This window comes from Bidens hawaiensis, unplaced genomic scaffold (genome assembly GCF_021521415.1).
Source record: "Bidens hawaiensis isolate Kalapana, Puna unplaced genomic scaffold, B.hawaiensis_p1.1 tig00036833_1, whole genome shotgun sequence".
NCBI classification, from domain to species: domain Eukaryota; kingdom Viridiplantae; phylum Streptophyta; class Magnoliopsida; order Asterales; family Asteraceae; genus Bidens; species Bidens hawaiensis.
The window spans coordinates 15,904-24,810 of record NW_027496438.1 but is presented as its reverse complement, the minus strand read 5'-3'; the positions used below and the strand labels follow the sequence as shown (position 1 = coordinate 24,810).

General features: G+C 32.9%; 1 pseudogene across 1 annotated transcript; it reads right to left on the bottom strand.

Moving 5' to 3' along the window:
• Window positions 1–1,343: 1,343 nt before the first annotated feature.
• LOC143588866 (transcription factor MYB102-like) lies at window positions 1,344–3,039 on the bottom strand (annotated as a pseudogene). The gene is made up of 3 exons (XR_013145176.1): window positions 2,573–3,039; window positions 2,294–2,423; window positions 1,344–2,097 (listed from the first exon to the last, which is right to left on the bottom strand). The product of XR_013145176.1 is annotated as a transcription factor MYB102-like (transcript).
• Between the last annotated feature and the right edge of the window lie 5,868 nt (window positions 3,040–8,907).

The following is an 8,907-nucleotide window of genomic DNA, read 5'->3' as shown; positions in this document are numbered from 1 at the left end:
TTAAATCTCTAATGATGGTCCCATCATCAAGATACTAAGCATGAAGAAAAATCTTTTAATTTCCGCTGATATAATGCATAGGGGCAAAAAAAGGGCGAAAAGAAGTGGTCATAACGGGTCTCTTTGTTGATCCTCCATGGTGGACCAAATATTATTTTAATATACATTCTTGATGATTGTTGGTATAAAAATTCTACCGATAAGGAAATAGAAGGACACCTCATCCTTAATTTATGAAATAAAACTGATTTATCATCCATATTAAATGAATTAGAAAAATCCACTATAAGCATGGCAAGAGACCCATTAGCGTGATGTTCAATCAATACCTTGTTGTCACTCTATAATATCGCCTTTACATATGCCATCTGATACACCAACTCTAAACTGGCAATCATTAAGATATTTGGTCATTTCTTTGCCAACACCCTTCATAGCATCCTTAGAAACCAAATGCATCCATGTGGTAGCCGCTTCAATAGGTCGAATCTCGTTATCGGGTATTAATAGGAAAGTAAGAGTATTAGGCGCAACAAACTTTACTAAAGTCGACGGTAATCTCCCTCCTAACCATAAATTAACCACTACACAGAGTATCACATTAGCTTGATTTGTTCCAAAATCAATAAATTGTCTCATCGTTCAAACATTAACCGGTATAGGACCTGCGGCCATAGAAAAATCTGCAAGCTAATAGACTTGGGAGCCAAAAAAGAGACAAACAAAGGATTTGCATATTCCACCATATATACACAATTAATACATAGAGTATCCCCCCTCCTAACCACCGATTCTCCCCCCCCCCCCCCCACCCCACCCCACATATGCCATGGTAAAAATTCAAATTAACTTGTGTTCGACAAGTTGTGTGTTGGGAGACCAAGTACTCAAGCAGTGGGCATGGGTGAATAAGCATACCCAGCTTTCTGTGAGTGGAGTTTACACCTCTAGGGTTGAAGCCATATTTCGTTGTTCATGGACTTGTTCGTTAGGAGAACTCACTAACTACCTTTTTCTTTTAAGTGTTTAGAAGTATCCCAATATCCGAGTGAGTTATCAAGAAGGAAACTCACCATTATGGAAAAACTCCCTTGAGTTGGACCATTAAATCTTTGGTCTCACCATCACCTCTATGTTATTGGATCAAAAGTTCAACCGACGCAAATTACCTTTCTGACAAGGTGATCATTATATATAGCGGTAAATCTTGAACCCACTTGCTAAAGTAAGTAGCTGTTTCCAATTCCTAATGTCTTCTGGCTGATCGAAGGGGACAAACCATCGAAAATTCCTTTCTTATAAAAAAAGTTATAACTTCCTAGCTAGATTTTTTGTTGCAACTACATTCAAGAGCTATTTAAACAGAAAAATTAAAAGAAAAGGACCCAGGAAGAAATACTAGTTCGAACAAAAAGGTTATACATATTACATTAAAGTATTAGCATCCAATACATCTTGGAATTCATAATTGAACATGTTACTACAATAGCTTATTTCTCTATCTTCTTCTATAGTACCTTCATTCATGTAAGCCGAATACGAATTTGAATCGATGGGAGTCCTGCTTGACGAAGAAGGCGTACACGATGAATACAAGAAACTTGACTTGAGACCGACTTTGTTACTGAAGTTTGATTGAGGATAGTTTTCAAGATCATTGCAAGCTAAAGTATCAATTGTTTGGTCTACACTAGATTCCCCGAGCATGGATGTTTCACAAGAAAATGGAACACCACATGCAAGAGTACTCAAAGTAGAACACTTTGGGATTTCTTGAATTAGGGTTTGGTCTTGAACATGATTGTGTTCTTGAATTTGTAGGGTATTATCAAGACGGTTTTGTTGGGTACTTAGATAACTGAATCCCAGGTTCTGATTGCCTTGCGACGCAAGTAACAAAGCGGCTAGCCTTAATAGTTAAGGTCGACCATGGGTTGAAACTCTGACAAGTTCAAAATGGATGAAAGGTCAAGTCGAGGTTTATGAGTGACCGGATCAATTCCCATTCGAATAAGTCTTTTCCTTATGTGGGTGTTCCAATAATTTTTTATTTTGTTATCTGTTCTTCAAGGCAAATGAGATGCAATCGTTGACCATCTAGTAAATAATCAAAGCATTAATGATTAGATAACAAAGATTAAAGTTTTGAAACAAATCCATCTAGAAAATGACATTTGACAATTAATAAACATTTGACAACTATCAGAAGGATCTAAATTAGTCTAAACAATTAATTCTAGATAAATATTTGAAGAACCATCAATATATTAGAAGGTTTATAACTCTGACTTACTTGTTGCCCAAGACACCATGAAGTTGAATGATGGTTTCCTCCTCTTCAAAAGAGAATTTGCCTCTTTTGATATCAGGTCTAAGATAATTAGTCCATCTTAACCTACAACTCTTTCCGCATCTTTGAAGACCTATGCATAGTCAAATAAAACGAAGAAACCTATTAAAATTCGAAAACATTTTTATAATGTTATGTATGAAGTATGAACGCCATATAAACCGCGTTCTTTCGAAATATAAATGTATTTTGTAATCAGTAGTTGATAACGAAGAAGCTTACCGGCATTTTTGGGAAGAGTTCTCCAATTTCCATAACCATTCTTGTGAATGTAATCAATGAGCTTCTTATCTTCCTCAGTAGTCCATGGACCTTAAGCCATTATTTTTGTCACACTGAGGTGTTCTTCCCATAGCGACGATGTTAACTGTTATGTGTTAACTAATTAATATGATATCAATCTAGCTAATATTTGTTGATGAGAAATATGGCTGTTTGTAGAATGGAGGTAGGAGTGTAGTACAGATGAATATAAATATGAAGGAAGAAACATAAAGTCAATGGGATTGGGATGGGTAGCCGTCCATTTTCTTATCTCCATGGCTACGTGTCCCTTGAAATATAGATTTTTGATAACATATATGCTAGATAATCTCTACGTACACTTTAAGGACTGAGTTTATGATTTTTAATAACACTTTTTTTGACATTAGTAACAGTTCTACGTGTCCCTGCAATATGTTGTAAGAAAGAATAGTCAAACGTCTAATTAATTATTTTGAAGATATCAAATCTTTTTTCACGAGTTCATTTGTTATACGTAATACTATATATGTATCTATAATTACTGATAAATTCACTATATATAACCTCTTTTTAAATTTAATATTTAAATGTGATAAATAAAACGATTATACGACACTTATCGTATCATATATATATATGATGTATTTGTAATTTAACTACAAATACTTACACATTCATGTATTTATCTGAGTATTGGTAACTGAATTGTAAGGCTTTTGGACATGTTCCATCTCTAAAAGGTTGGCTTTATTTGTGACTAACGAATCTTTGTTCACTAGATTCATTCTCTAGGTAATAATATATGTTACTCGTTGAGCATAAAACCAATTTTAATTAGACGACTGTAAAGATCACCTCACCTGCTCAATATGTACGAGTTCGTAATATATAAGATGATTACTTTAATGCTTTGTTCACTCTCTTTCTCTCATCTTATCAATTTCAACACTAGATTTATACATATTTTACTAAACAATAACTTACACAGTGTATGTTACTCCTAAATTACACAACGATATGATTTAAACCACTCTTTTAAAAAGTTAAAACCTTAACAGGGGAGGCTCGGAGGGCGTGCGAGCTGCACCATCGGCCGGAGCACATAAGTTTCGGGGGCACAAACTTTTTTTATATATATTAGATATATATGATTTTTGGTGTTAAAAATAAAGAATTTGCAATAGTTCATGAGATAATTACATGGTTAGAATGGTTTCTGTTTATAATAAATCGGTTAATAAAATTTTATCCATGTACATTAGCGAATAAAAATTTTTATTAAGGCCTACGGGCCTTTTTATTTTGGCTCGACCAAGATATTTAAATTCTCGGAGACGGCCCTAAACTTTACCCAGCTCTTTAATGAAGGATGATACTTCAATTAAAATTAGTTATGTATTAAATACGCATAATTATGCAATTTGATTATAAATCTTAATGTTTAACTAGTTTTCTTAATTAGTGATCACACCAAGGCTAACAGCCACACACATCGTTTTCCGGCGGGGCTGTGGACGGTGGAGGTGGTCTAAAATGTCGTAGTATAATATATCATTAGCTGTACTCAGCCGCCATATATTAGCCACGTACCCTTTTTAGTCAATTATTAATTAATTTCACGGGTTTCTACAACTGGTTATTTATTTATTTCATTCATCACATATATCATTCTTTTGCATGGCCTAAAGCATTTAACATTTTATCATATATATGTCATGCATCGCTCACTTTGTCAAGCTGTCTTAAATTCACGGGGTCATCTATCAAGATGCTCATATATATTTCACACGTCAAATTACTAGTGTGTGTTGATACTTTTCTACATATCTACTTAAACGCTTAATTTCTTTTTACAATTCTATGACGTCTAAAACTTAATGCTTATACGAGTTATTAATAGAAAATTTATTGAAATTAATATAGTTATTTAATAAACTCAATTTTTAAAATTGTTAAAAGAATTTTAAATGATATGTCGAAATAAAAGTTAAGAGTAAAGTAACTAACATAAAACTAAAAGAAGGTGAATATACAAATAATATATTTAATTTGAAATAAAGAGCACGGGCTATTTTTGTGTTTCATACCTTAGACTTGTCGTTCTAAAAAATAATAAGTTATCCCATAATATATACAGTAACTTAATAAATGATCTCTTAATATTTGAAAAACAAAATTCATGTCCCATTTTAACTATACTAGTAAAAGTGTCTGCGCGTTGCCGCGGGTTCGTGTAAACTATCTCATCGTATTGGTTTGTAGTATTTGATGTGGTGTATACTATTATCAGTATGAGTGTGCTGCCGCATGTACATATGGTTTGTTGGATGTTGTAATTTGTGTGGGGGTGCACACTAAAATATTGACGTAATGATTATATTGGATAGATGGTGTTATAAAGTGTTTGATACTTAACTTGCAGAAACAAAAAGTTTATATTTGGGGCATTACAAATTGACAAGTATGAATGTGTTGTGAATTAAAAAATATACGACATTGACAAAATTAAATAGCGGGAGAGACAAGGGTCTTAGTGAAGACTGTACCTTTTCACTGGTAAACCAATTCATGTGGTAGGCACGTCCTGATGATTTGGCGACGACTACAATCTCATGTAGTTTTGTTGTACCAGCCATAACAAATAGTCATTCGTTTGTTACCCCTATAAACCAAATGCCATTGCATAGTTGAAATAAGCATTACATAAATCAAAAAATAGTATATAAATATTATAGATGCATAATTGGAGATTGATAAATGCAACTGTAAAACACCGCGACTGCCACCACTCCCCTTGTAATGTCTATATATTAATAAGAATCGTATTGAATAATAATCAATTCAGTATTAACATAAGTTTGATATATTAGAGCTAAAAAGTATCAAAGATGACCACAAAAGATATATTATCTATATTGTATATAAAGAAAGAGTGATGGGCACAAGCGTCTTTTCATAATTGCATGCGAAGGATAAAACCAACATTTCATAATAGGGCAAGAAAAGTAATTTGTCAATGTATCCATCAATTATAGAGATTTTAGTACAACATTATAAAGCTTCACTTTTTGTAAGATTACTTTTCAATCATTTAGAAAACAAAAGGTTATGGTTTAAATATGTTATTATTATGGTGACTATCCACATTCTTAACTCTCATGTTTTATTATGTTTCTATTAACTTTGTTAGCCTATATATAGTGGCTTCTTGTGCTTGTATTAGACATACATACATACATACATACCAATGAATAACAACCTCATTTCTCTACTTATCATGCTTTCTATACACTATTTCTCTAGGTTCGAAATATGTAATAAGGAAATGTTGAGGCTATTTGGGCTAAGGAAGAGATACTATATAATGTGTCTGAATATTGTAAAAGCTCGGAATAAACTAAGCTCACTTTTGGTAGTGTTGGAAATTTGTAAAATTGATTGTCTTGGTTTACATCAACTGGTGGCTTGCCCAATAGATACAATATGTATGAAAAGCTTTAGTTAGGAAACGACTAAGTATTCCCTTACAAACAACAATATATGTCCTCCTTTGTCTTCTCTTTGTATTATTGTGGATTTTTAACCATAAGAAACAGTTCAAGTTTCAATGTATTTCAATTTTGTATGAAACTTCTTATTTAGACTTAAAATTATAAAACTTTGTTTTTTATCACATTTAAATCAATAGTTTTATATAGTTTTAATAATTATTAATATAAAATTCAGATTTCTATAATAAATAAAGAGTCTAAATAAGTTAAAAAAACAAAAGGTTATGGTTTAAATATGTTATTATTATGGTGACTACTCACATTCTTAACTCCCATGTTTCATTATGTTTCTATTAACTTTGTTATCCTATATATAGTGGCTTCGTGTGCTTGTATCATACATACATACATACATACATACATACATACATACCAATGAATAACAACCTCTCTTAACGGATCATCAATTGAATTAGCTTTCGGTCATCTCTAATCCCTACCTCATAAATTGGTCAACTTAGACTTCTTCCACACACATGCCCTGTTGAATATTTGATGATATCACATATACCCACCGGTGACTTGAAATGAGGTTGACTATCTGACCTTGTGGCCCAATAAGATGCCGATCCGTGACCCGTAAACAAACCGATTACATTTAACCCAACATTATAACATTAAGAAATTTGGAAAACAAGTTATTCACACTTTTTGTCAAAAAAAATAAAAACTAACCAATTAATATTTTGCAATAGGGTTTGTCAAAAAGTCAATAAACCTGGACTTTGTCACTACCGAGACAAACACCATTTTTTTTTGTTACAGTTACAGTAAATCTGTTTCTTCCTTAACCAGGTGATTGTAGGTCAATCATGTGTACATAATAGATGTAATGCAACTGTTCAATTTGGTTCAAATTATGAACCGTTTTTTTTCCGGCCACCATCAACGGCTTGCATAAATTCTTCCAAAAAATTGCTAAATTATGCATTATCTTTGATTGTAGAGATGTATGCTTAAACCACTATATTACATCTTTTTTGAAAGAACCGTGTAAGAATGTTAAAAAAAGTTTGATTTCCAGGATGCAGATGAACTTGTAGCCGAATTTTTTGTCCTACCAATGGTGATGAAGCTCCAGACCATGTTAGTTTTACATGCCGACTTTATTTCGGATTTTTACCGAGTACACAGTCTTTCTTATGTGCCCAGCTATTTGTGACATTATAAATAAGTCTTGTGTGATTAAACTAGCTTGACACTTGACTAGATGGTGGGCTTGGTATTGGGGTATGACGGGCTAAGGTTGCAGCAGGTCATTTTTTACTGGTTTTAAAAATTTTACCAATCTGTGAATAAGCCAATAATGTTAAATAAATGTCACCATTAATGGCAGAAAGTGATTTCATTTTTTTAGTTTTTATTTCTTATTTTAAGTAATTTAAAAAAAAATATATATTACAAATATGTAACACGAATACTTTGGCATAAATGTATAATAATCAATTAATTATTAATTAACAAAATGATCTACACCAACTTTACGGTTTTGGGCCAACTTTCTTTTTTGTGGCCTAAAAAATTTTGAGTCGAATAAACAATCTCGAATGGTTTTCAAAAATTCAAAAACCGAAGTATCGATTTTTTGTTAGATCTTAGCAAAAAAGTGAATAAAACTGAATCATGCACATTGTTAGTTCTTGGTATTTAGTTTGATCTGTTATAGGTATTAGAAACATTTGAGCTATAAAGTTAAATACGTGCGAACAATGCTACGCAAAATTTAGATGACAATGTAAGATGCTCAAAGCTTATAATATCAACCATCAAAACAAATGAACAATGTTGCACAAAATGCTATGAATATGCAATATGTTTTGAGTAGATTTGCTTCACTTTAACTTCTAATATGATTGTAAGTTATTCGCATACAGATTATTAGACGAGCCAACGAGCAACCACAAGATTCACCTTTAAACGAGCTAATGAACAACCACGAGTTTATGATCATATGGATCATACAAAGGATATGATACAAAAGGTGCCATATTTTTAGTATTTAAAATGGATAATAGGATAACACATAATTCACACTTATTTTTCATTTGCTCTTAATGGAGGGCTTACGGTTTTTAATTCTCAACTTCCTATGTATTTAAGTTCATGCCTTAAAGTCATATTCCCAGCAAAAGTAGAGTACCTACACCGCAAATTCTGTTGGTCCATCGGGACTCAATGTGGTACGACCATGTACTACACAATTACCCAACCCTTGATACAAGGTAAACATGTCGTCATTGCATTCGATGCTTTCTCTAGGCATGTGACAGAGCTACGGTTCCCACCAGTCCAAACACATGGTGTTCTCGAAACCAACATGCTTACTATTCAAGATGATCTTTACATTATTGTTATAAATGGCCTACAGAATCGGACACTCCAGCTATGGATCCTAAGACAAGACCATTGGATCAATCTCTTCACCCCTACTTCCATCCCTCCTATACCAGAGCTTTTATGGTGCTCAATCACACACTACATGACAAATGTGAAGTGGTTTGTCATGAGTAACTCACTGACACTTTATGAAATCGATACTGATATGAGACCTCTTCGATATTTCCACAACGTCAACTCACTTGATGGTGGTGTAGGTGGTGTACTTGGAAACCGTTGTTGCACCGGCTATATGTTTTCACTTTCTTCCCATGTTTAATGTACGTCATGTGGTTTATGTTAAGATTTAAAAAAAAACATGCATGAATTGTGAGGTCAGTTATTTTGCATTATTTGCACGTTATATATTATTTTTCTATCATT